At 38.8% G+C, this 9,061-nt stretch overlaps 1 long non-coding RNA gene across 1 annotated transcript in view; it reads left to right on the top strand.

Annotated features, from left to right (window-relative positions):
- The window catches only part of LOC132014329 (uncharacterized), a 17,294-nt gene extending 11,497 nt beyond the window's left edge, over positions 1-5,797 (top strand). Inside the window, exon 3 of the long non-coding RNA XR_009403290.1 lies at positions 4,672-5,797. This is a non-coding gene — a long non-coding RNA (uncharacterized LOC132014329). The remainder of the gene's footprint in view (positions 1-4,671) is intronic.
- The last annotated feature ends 3,264 nt before the right edge of the window (positions 5,798-9,061 follow it).

The raw sequence follows: 9,061 nt of genomic DNA, 5'->3' as shown, positions 1-9,061 counted from the left end.
TTCTCTTTCTTTCTTGTTTAAACAATTCCATCTATAAAATTTGGCTTCAAGTATCACCAAGTTATTTCATCACTGTTACTGAAATACTACTTAGTACATTTGGAGCAAAAGTAAGGAAGTGCCCAAGGTTCCAAATGTTTAAGCTTAGAATTTGCAATTCTTTCTGTGCATTGTGGGGAAAAGGAGGAGGAGTTTGTGCTGAGCTACTGTGATGACTAATGAAATTTTTATTCTTTTCAATAAGAAGAGCTTTAACAATTAGGCTGTGTTATAATGAAATGTTCATTTGTCCAAACTCTGATTCCTGGTCCATCAATACCTCTTTGTAAGAGGTACATCCCTAAAATATGCCTTTGTCTCGTACGGAATGCAACCAGAGGCGTTTAGTGCAAGAACTCTCAGTAAGGCAGCCGAAAGTGAACAATGGGGCTTCAGAAAAGCTAAAATTAAAATGTATATATATATTTTTTTTCCTGTACCATGATATTCATTACCTGACTAAATGATTATCTAAAACAATGAGTGAAACTTCATATTTTAATGTGATCATAAAGAAATGTTTAAAAATCCAAATTACATGGTAAACATATTTTACATTTTAATTATGAATGTAAGGACATCTGGAAACTACTTTTTTGTTGTATATTTTTAAAGGAACTTAATTTTTTTATATCATTTTTTTAAAGATTTTATTTATTTGTCAGAGAGAGAGAGAACAAGAGAGGGAGCACAAGGAGGGAGAAGAGCAGGCAGAGGAAGATGCAGGCTGTCTGCTGAGCAAGGAGCCGGACCTGGGACTCCATCCCAGGACCCTGGGATCATGACCCAAGCCTAAGGCACATGCTTAACGACTGAGCCACCCAGGCGTGTCCCACTATCTGATGATTTTATTTTATTATTATTTTTTTAAAGATTTTACTTATTTGACAGACGGAGATCACAAGTAGGCAGAGAGGCAGGCAGAGAGGGAGAGTTTCTCTCTCTCCTTTTTTTTTTTTTTTTTAAGATTTTATTCATTTTTTGACAGACAGAGATCACAAGTAGGCATGGGACGCCTGGGTGGCTCAGTTGGTTGAACAGCTGCCTTCGGCTCGGGTCGTGATCCTGGAGTCCGTAGATCGAGTCCCGCATCGGGCTCCTTGCTCAGCAGGGAGCCTGCTTCTCCCTCTGCCTCTGCCTGCCACTCTGTCTGCCTGTGCTTGCTCTCTCTGACAAATAAATAAATAAAATCTTTAAAAAAAAAAAAAAACAAGTAGGCAGAGAGGCAGGCAGAGCAAGACCAGGAAGCAGGCTCCCTGCTGAGCAGAGAGCCAGATGTAGGGCTCAATCCCAGGACCCTGACATCATATCCTGAGCTGAAGGCAGAGGCTTTAACCCACTGAGCCACCCACACGTCCCACTATCTGATGATTTTAAATAGCCCATGCTCTCCTAGAAATATTTTCAGTTTTGTATTTTGAAAAGAAGTGTTCACTTTTCTCCCTTATGTTTCTAACACAGCTAGAACCAGCTGGGATCTATTTGAATTACTTTCTTGTTCTTGTACTGCTTCATCTCCTTCCATTAATATTTAACATCCAGGGAGAGCCAACGAAATATGGGGTCTGTAGTAAATATGACTTTAGTCACAGTGGGCTCACATTTCCAACATGACAAGAAAGAACAGTGTTATTTATAAAGATACACATAGTGCAAAGAATAGAAACATGATAAAAATCTTGGGGATTTACCTCACCCCTAAGTTGATTATGGTTTTTTTTGTAGCTTGAGATAATTCCAAAATGCCACTAATAGGGCCAAAGGAGGACATTTTACGAGAGATGGCATTTTAGAAAGTGAAGAGCTGTGGAGAGACTCAGGCTCATGGATACAGAGGTTAGTAAGGCAGAAGTGGGAACAGATTACGGAGTAAAGGACCCACAGTTCAGCTCATCTTGTGCAATGGGTGAAAACACTATTATACAGTCAACCCATGGATCTACAAAAGCCTGATAAATCTTTGGTCCCCATTCTACTGTCTCCATTTCCCAACCCATTTCAGAGCATCTAAAGGATATTGGAATCACTGGGCCCTTCCCCCCACCCCTTGGACAATTACTCATGTTCTGTTTTCCTGCTCCCGGAATGAGATCCCACTTTTCCTGCCTAGCTAATTTTTAACACACATACACAAAAATTTAGTGAAAGTCACCCATTCTCGAAAACTTCTCTAACACCTAGGGTCTGAATTAAACACCCCTCATTTGAATTCTTATGATACCTTGGATGTACTGCTATTCTTATATGATTACAAAAGTACTTTCCACATATGGCTATCTGTACTTTTTGATTTTTCTGTTTCTCTTAATAGGTTACAAACTGCTTCAAAATAAGGAGAATTTATCAATGATTTATTAAAATGTGTATTACTAGTTCCACCCATGGGTGTTAGAGAAAAATAGGCACTCAATACATGCTTATTGGAATCCTTGTTCTTTCTGAAGAATGGAGAAGTGATTATATTTCTCATTCCATTTTTTTTGCCCCTTTCAGGTAATTGTTTACTGTTGCCAGGAAGTTAGGTGAAGAGAAATAAGAATCTAGGTACTATGTCTTTATAGAAGCTTATGTAAAAGTTAAGTGACTCTAAAATGATAAAACGATTTGTTCTCAACATACAGTATTTGTTAGCAACATCATTCATAAGAGTTAATTACAGCGAAAAAATATGGCAGGTTAAAGCTAGTCTGTCTTAGCAGAGTCTTTGTAAAGTGTGTGTAAAATATCATGCCAGGTAGAATTAACCTAAAAGAACATGTTTTATCTTTATAAGTAATTTGCTTAGCAACATTGACAGAAAAAGTCGTGCCTATATATAATAATATATATGCTCCTGAAATGCTTCTAGCGTGCAAACCTGTCATTTTCTTGCCTACCATGATGTTGAAATTAATGTGCATTCTTTTAGGCTAATACTGTATCTATTAGGAGAGATAACAGAGGAATGCTGTCAGTTCTCACTTGTTAATGCCACTAAGAACTCTTTGCAAGGACAGGAACAAAAGACAGGTTGTGCATTAAAAAGAGAAACAAACAAAACCACAGAATCTGAAGTTTAATTTCATTATAGTACTAGCAAGAAAATATCTGAGAATTTAAGAGACAGTCTCAATTCTTTGGGAGCTTTAACTGGTCCTCTGGAATATAAAGGGGTTGAAATTTTGAACATGACAGCTCCAGGTTCTAAGAAATACTTACCAGCTACATGTTTATAATAACTGAAAGAATAAAATGAAAAGTCCACACAAAACCAGAAGGTTCTTGGGTGGGATACTTTAATAGAGAACAAAGACATCAAGGAGAAACACTTACCGCTGGAATATGAGATAATGGGGTTAGAGTTGATGTCTACTGACTTCACCCATCTCACAACTTTGCAGAATGCTGGTGAGAGAGAAAGTGGAAAATTTCAGAAAACTGAGTGACAAGCACAAAGGTGAATGGCCCCTAGAGCAATTAGAATCTTGAAAGATTTCTGAAATAGTACATCTGCACTAACTATGACTATACAGGAAGGAAATTAAAAAAAAAAAAAAAGGAATGATGATATAGTTCATATTTTATAAACATATTACCTCAGAAACCCGGGGTTTTAGTTACAGAAATCTAACAAAAAGTTGGTTTTACATAAAGTATAATAATAGCAACCATGATTAATAAATATTTATTCTATTGATAGACACTTGGTAAGTACTCCTTTTTATCCCACCATCCTACAAGGTCCGTATTACTTTTATCAGCATTTCGCCAATTAGGAAACAGACATAGAAAAGTGAAATAACTTGCTCAAAGTAAATGGGAACGTGAACTTGGAGGCCAGGCAGTCTGACTCCAAATCAGAGTTGAGCTCTTACTCATTAAGCTCTACTACATTGATAAACATTATCTTTAAAAGATCCAAAAGAGCTCTATTAATCAACAGTATTTTTAGAAGTGATGATCTTAGAATGATGTTAAGTACGCAGCGCCTAAACGTGCACCTTAGATTCAAGCCCTTGCTTAAATACTTGTCTTAATTATAAAAGCCATAAACAGGCAATTGCTTTGGCCACCTTGGCTATTGCCTATTTCAACATGACCCTAAGTCAATATTTCAATAGACTTACCAAAAGAATTCTCTTGGAGAACAGGATCCTTTCCCTGACTACCGCTTCAGGAAGATGTTCCAGAGATTAATGGAGTTTCTCTGTCCCAGCAGCTTGCTTAAATTAGATAACATAGCAATGATATGAGGTAGCAGGCACACCTTAAGTCAGTCAGTAACTCTCCCAACAAGGTCAAATGCATGCCTAGATGAAGTCAGGGTCTGTTCGCCTGGCTGGATTTGAGAGATCAGGAAAAGGACTCCTTCTCTGGGATGTTTCCTTACCTGCTTGTACTTCTGTCTAAAATCTAGCCTCTAAATTTGATTACTTTGAGCTAACCAATAGATTTGTGTCCATCACAGTTGCCTTTAGAATGTCCTAGTGAATGACACAGTCATCAAAATTAGCTGCCTTTGTTTGTTACTCCTTTTAGTTTCTGGGGTATAAAATATTATGAAAGAGAGAATGAGAGAAGTGACAAATGAAAAAAAAAATGCCATACCAATTTTACTTTGAAACTTTGCTTAGGACTATCTGTGTTTCCCAGGGGAACAGCTTGGAGCACAATCAAGATATGGGGGTTCTGAGCAGAACTTGACAGTTGGCCTTACAACATATGATGTGGCCTACAGTCAGGAAGACCCTGGATTCTCAGAAGCCATTCCAGACTGGGAACAACTTCCCTCTTTTTCCTTTGCCATGGAAAAGGAAATGCACTGCACCATACCTTTTTCCAAATAGATTGTTAAAATGAGTATGTACTCTTTGAAGGTCAGTTAAGATACTGTGGGTTCTTGGGGCACCTGGGTGGCTCAGTGGGTTAAAGCCTCTGCCTTCGGGTTAGGTCATGATCCCAGGGTCCTGGGATTGAGCCCCGCATTGGGCTCTCTGCTCAGCAGGGAGCCTGTTTCCTCCTCTCTCTGCCGCCTGCCTCTCTGCCTACTTGTGATTGAAGGAGCAGGAGGCTGGCTGAGGACAAAGCAAAAGCTGGCGCCTTGCACCCCCCCCTTCACCCGCTCCCCTCCATATGTGTAGCATTCCTCAGGCACCCCTGACTGCCATAAAAAGATAGTTAACTTGCAGAGATCACAGTCCAGCAAGGTAGGAGTCTCCCTTGGTTTGCAAATGTCCTTGAGATTTACAACAAAGAAGTTACTTTATCAATAGCCCTAATGTCACCCTCCCCTCCATGAAAAACCGAAGGAGGCGGAGGTAGAAGGAAAAGTAAATAAAGTTAAATTTCTTCTAAACCTAAATCTCATTAACAAGGATGCTTGATAGCAGGAATGTAACATTCCACCAGGAGACTCACAATTGTCTTTACTTGATAGTAACCAGGCCTTCAATATCCTGATAGTGCTTTTTTCCGCCTGCGTGGGCTAACCGGCCAGTTCTGCTTCTGTAAGATTGCTTTGTCTGCTTTCACGCGGGGTCCCCTGACCCAATCCACTGACCTGACACCAAGTATGCCTGTTCAAACTGTCAATCAATCAGCTCAGCCCCACCCGAAACTTGTTTGTATCTGTCTATAAAAATCCTGCACCGACCCAGCTCCGGACCTCTCGGGGTTATTGGCAGCGAGCGGCGGAGGTCCAGGTTCGAACCTGCAATAAACGACTCTTGCTGCTTGGCTTTGACTCACGTCTCTGGTGGTCTTTTAAGGTGGGGGTAATATTCAGTTGGCATTTAATGATCTCTGTCAAATAAATAAATAAAATCTTAAAAAAAAAAAAAAAGATACTGTGGGTTCTTACATACTTCCCCTAGCTTGTATGTATGGCCACAAATGCACCCGAATGAATTGGACAATAAAAGCATCATACAGTGAAAGGTGGTTGATCGGCTTAAAGAAAGCTGGGCGGCCTAATAACAGTAGCTCGGTGACTTGATGGTATCATAAACGTAAAAACCAGCAGCAAATCATTACCTACATTGTAGTTACAGAGAAATAGATTCACAGTATAGGAACTGTGTGAAATGTAACATTTCACTAGTAGCAGAGAATGACTACAGCTTCCTTTCCTCATGATTTGATCATGTTTATGACTTAGAAGGACAGTAATTTTCCTCTGGAAGGGTAGTTCACTAACTTGATCCTGATTGACCTTCTGAACTACAAAAGTAAGAACTGTTTCCTAGTATTTTGTAATAAAACAACATATTTTGTCAATGAAATGATGTTAGCAAAGCTTAATGAGGTGAAGGACTATGGAAATAAAATATAATGTGTTTAGTTTTTCCACACTTTTAGGCCACATTAAAAAAGGATAGAGTTGCTGATAGAGGTCCAATACACCTTTAGATAATCTCTTTATCTATATAACTGGAAAATCTATGCCAAGAGAATCCTGATTAATCAGTCTTCCCCCTAAATTTACATACAGTTTTCCTCTAAGTTTAAAAAGGTTTCAGCTAACTATAGTGGTATTTGAATCTCGGTTTGCTATTGCTTAAAAAGATAATTCTTCAGGGTGCCTGGGTGGCTCAGTTAATTAAGCATTTGCCTTGGGCTCAGGTCATGATTTCAGGGTCCTGGGCTCCAGCTCAGGTAGGGCTCCAGGTCTCTGTTTCTCGCTCTGCCCCTCCCCCAGCCTGTGCCTGCGCGCTCATTCACGCTCTCTCTCAAATAAAATCTTTAAAAAGAAAAAAAAAGATATTCACCTTGCAGAGGTGTGGTTGCCACCCTCCCTGATTCTACTAATACTCTCCTGCACGCATGTATCCCCTTTCCCAACCAAATTTAAAATCAAATGAAATTTTTCTTCAGAATTTTCCATTCAACATATTTTCCTTTTTTTATTCCTTCTGTTTTGCCTTTTAGTGAGCAAAAGCATCTGATAGAGTTCACGTTGAATTATAAATTCAATAAAATGTGTTTTTCACAGACACAGTAATTTAAATTTCTCAACTAAATTATATTTGAGGAATGGGGACTTATAAAGCAATGAGTTGGGAGAACAGGAAAACTGAAATGCTTTGTGAGTCCGAAGTATTTGCCTTGAAGCTATCAGGGCACCTGACTGGATCCACAGTCCCCATAGGAGTAGTGGTGGGTATCTGAGCGATACAACAACTTACTCATTCAGCTCTGCTTACAACTCCCGGGAGTTTATTTGAGGCGCCTGGGTGGTTCAGTGTGTTAAACCCCTACCTTTGGCTTGTGTCATGATCTCAAGGTCCTGAGATTGAGCCCCGCATTGGGCTTTCTGTTCGGCAGGGAGTCTACTTCCCCCACCTCTCTGCCTTTCTCTTTGCCTACTTATGATCTGTCAAATAAATAAATAAAATCTTAAAACATACACACACACACACACACACGAAACTCAGGGGATTCCATTTTTAAACTTAAAGAAATTTTGAATTATTTCTTAATAAATAATTTTATTTTCCTTCCTCAGAACTCAGTTTTATTCTTCAAAGAAACTCTCACAGCTAAGAAAAAGATCAATAAATTAATAAATAATAATCCAGTGTTCATTTTTTTTTCTTTTAGACTTACAAAGTTCAAGTTGGGTTGATTCCTCATATTCAGATATATAACAAAATGAATGTGAAATACCAATATTTACAAATAGTATCAGCTACTATTCCGTTGTCTCAAAGGAACAATGAACTAAAAGCATAGTAGATCCCTCAGGCAGAGTTTCTCTTTCTCTCTGGCTCTAGTAGCCTGAGTAAACATGTGACTCAAAGCTCGTGATTAAATGCAAAAAGAAAGCCCGTGTGCCACCTCCAGGCCATACCTTATCATACTACCTGGGTGGCCTTTCTGCTCTTCCTCCTTCCCCTTGGGGAAACTGTGGTGATAACCAGACTTACCTGCAGATGAGGACAATACCCTGGAGGGTAGGAGAGCAGTCCCACTTGTCAGGGTCTCTGGGGTGAGGTCAGGCAGTGGAATCCAATGACCCTCCCAGGACTTCTACCTGTGAGAGGGAAACATTTATCTCTGAGCTGTTGAATTTTTTTTTTTTTTTTTTTTACCACTTTGCTATAGTCTTCACCATAAACTGATACAAATAGCAACCTAGTATAAATCCATTTGAGGCATTTTTTTTTCCCTAGAGTAGGACATTTTATTTTTTCATTTTATTTTTTTAAAGATTTTATTTATTTATTTGACACAGAGAGAGAGACCGCCAGAAAGAGAGAGCACAAGCAGGAGAAGTGGGAGAGAAGCAGGCCTCCCTCTGAGTAGGGAGCTCCATGTAGGGCTCAGTCCCAGGAACCCGATATCATGACCCAAGCCGAAGGCAGACCCCCAATGACTGAGCCACCAAGGCACCCCTAGAGTAGGACATTTTATATCACTAGAAATGAATATCATTCAAGTGATTAAGTTGGGGGAGCCCTATACTTCATGTACTTATTTATTAGTTTATGCTAATTCTATTGGTTATGAATAAACAAGATCCAGAATTACAGATTAGGACAAGACATTGTATCAGCATGAAAAAAAAATGTTGTATAGACAATACAGTTATATAACTTGAGGACTTTCTGCTTTAATGTAAAAATATTTTAGAGTGATATATGTAAGAAGCACTATAATTGAATTGGACTTGATCAATGATATTTAAACTTTATACCTATGTTCTAGGAGTAAAACTTCTCTAAAACTGAAATACATATAGGGCAAAAAACTTTATTCTTAGATTCTCTAGACCTTAACACCCTTTCTGCCTATTAAAAACAATTGTTTTAAACTTAATTTTAGATAAAATGGGGGATCTTAGTTTTTTAACTATTACATTATAGAACAGACTAATGAAAAAGTTAAAATAGATTTATGAAAATTATTGAATGACCTGGAAACTAATGTCCACTTAATTATGGCCAGAATGTATGGGAGGCTGGAGAAAGTTCTTGTCTCCTGCGTGCTTGGTGAGTGTTGAAAATTTGAAGAGCACACAGTACTGCTGCTACATGAGGCCAGG

This window comes from Mustela nigripes, chromosome 1 (assembly GCF_022355385.1).
Source record: "Mustela nigripes isolate SB6536 chromosome 1, MUSNIG.SB6536, whole genome shotgun sequence".
Classification (NCBI taxonomy): Eukaryota; Metazoa; Chordata; class Mammalia; order Carnivora; family Mustelidae; genus Mustela; species Mustela nigripes.
The sequence above is the reverse complement of the archived record's forward strand: the minus strand, read 5'-3'. Positions and strand labels throughout refer to the sequence as shown.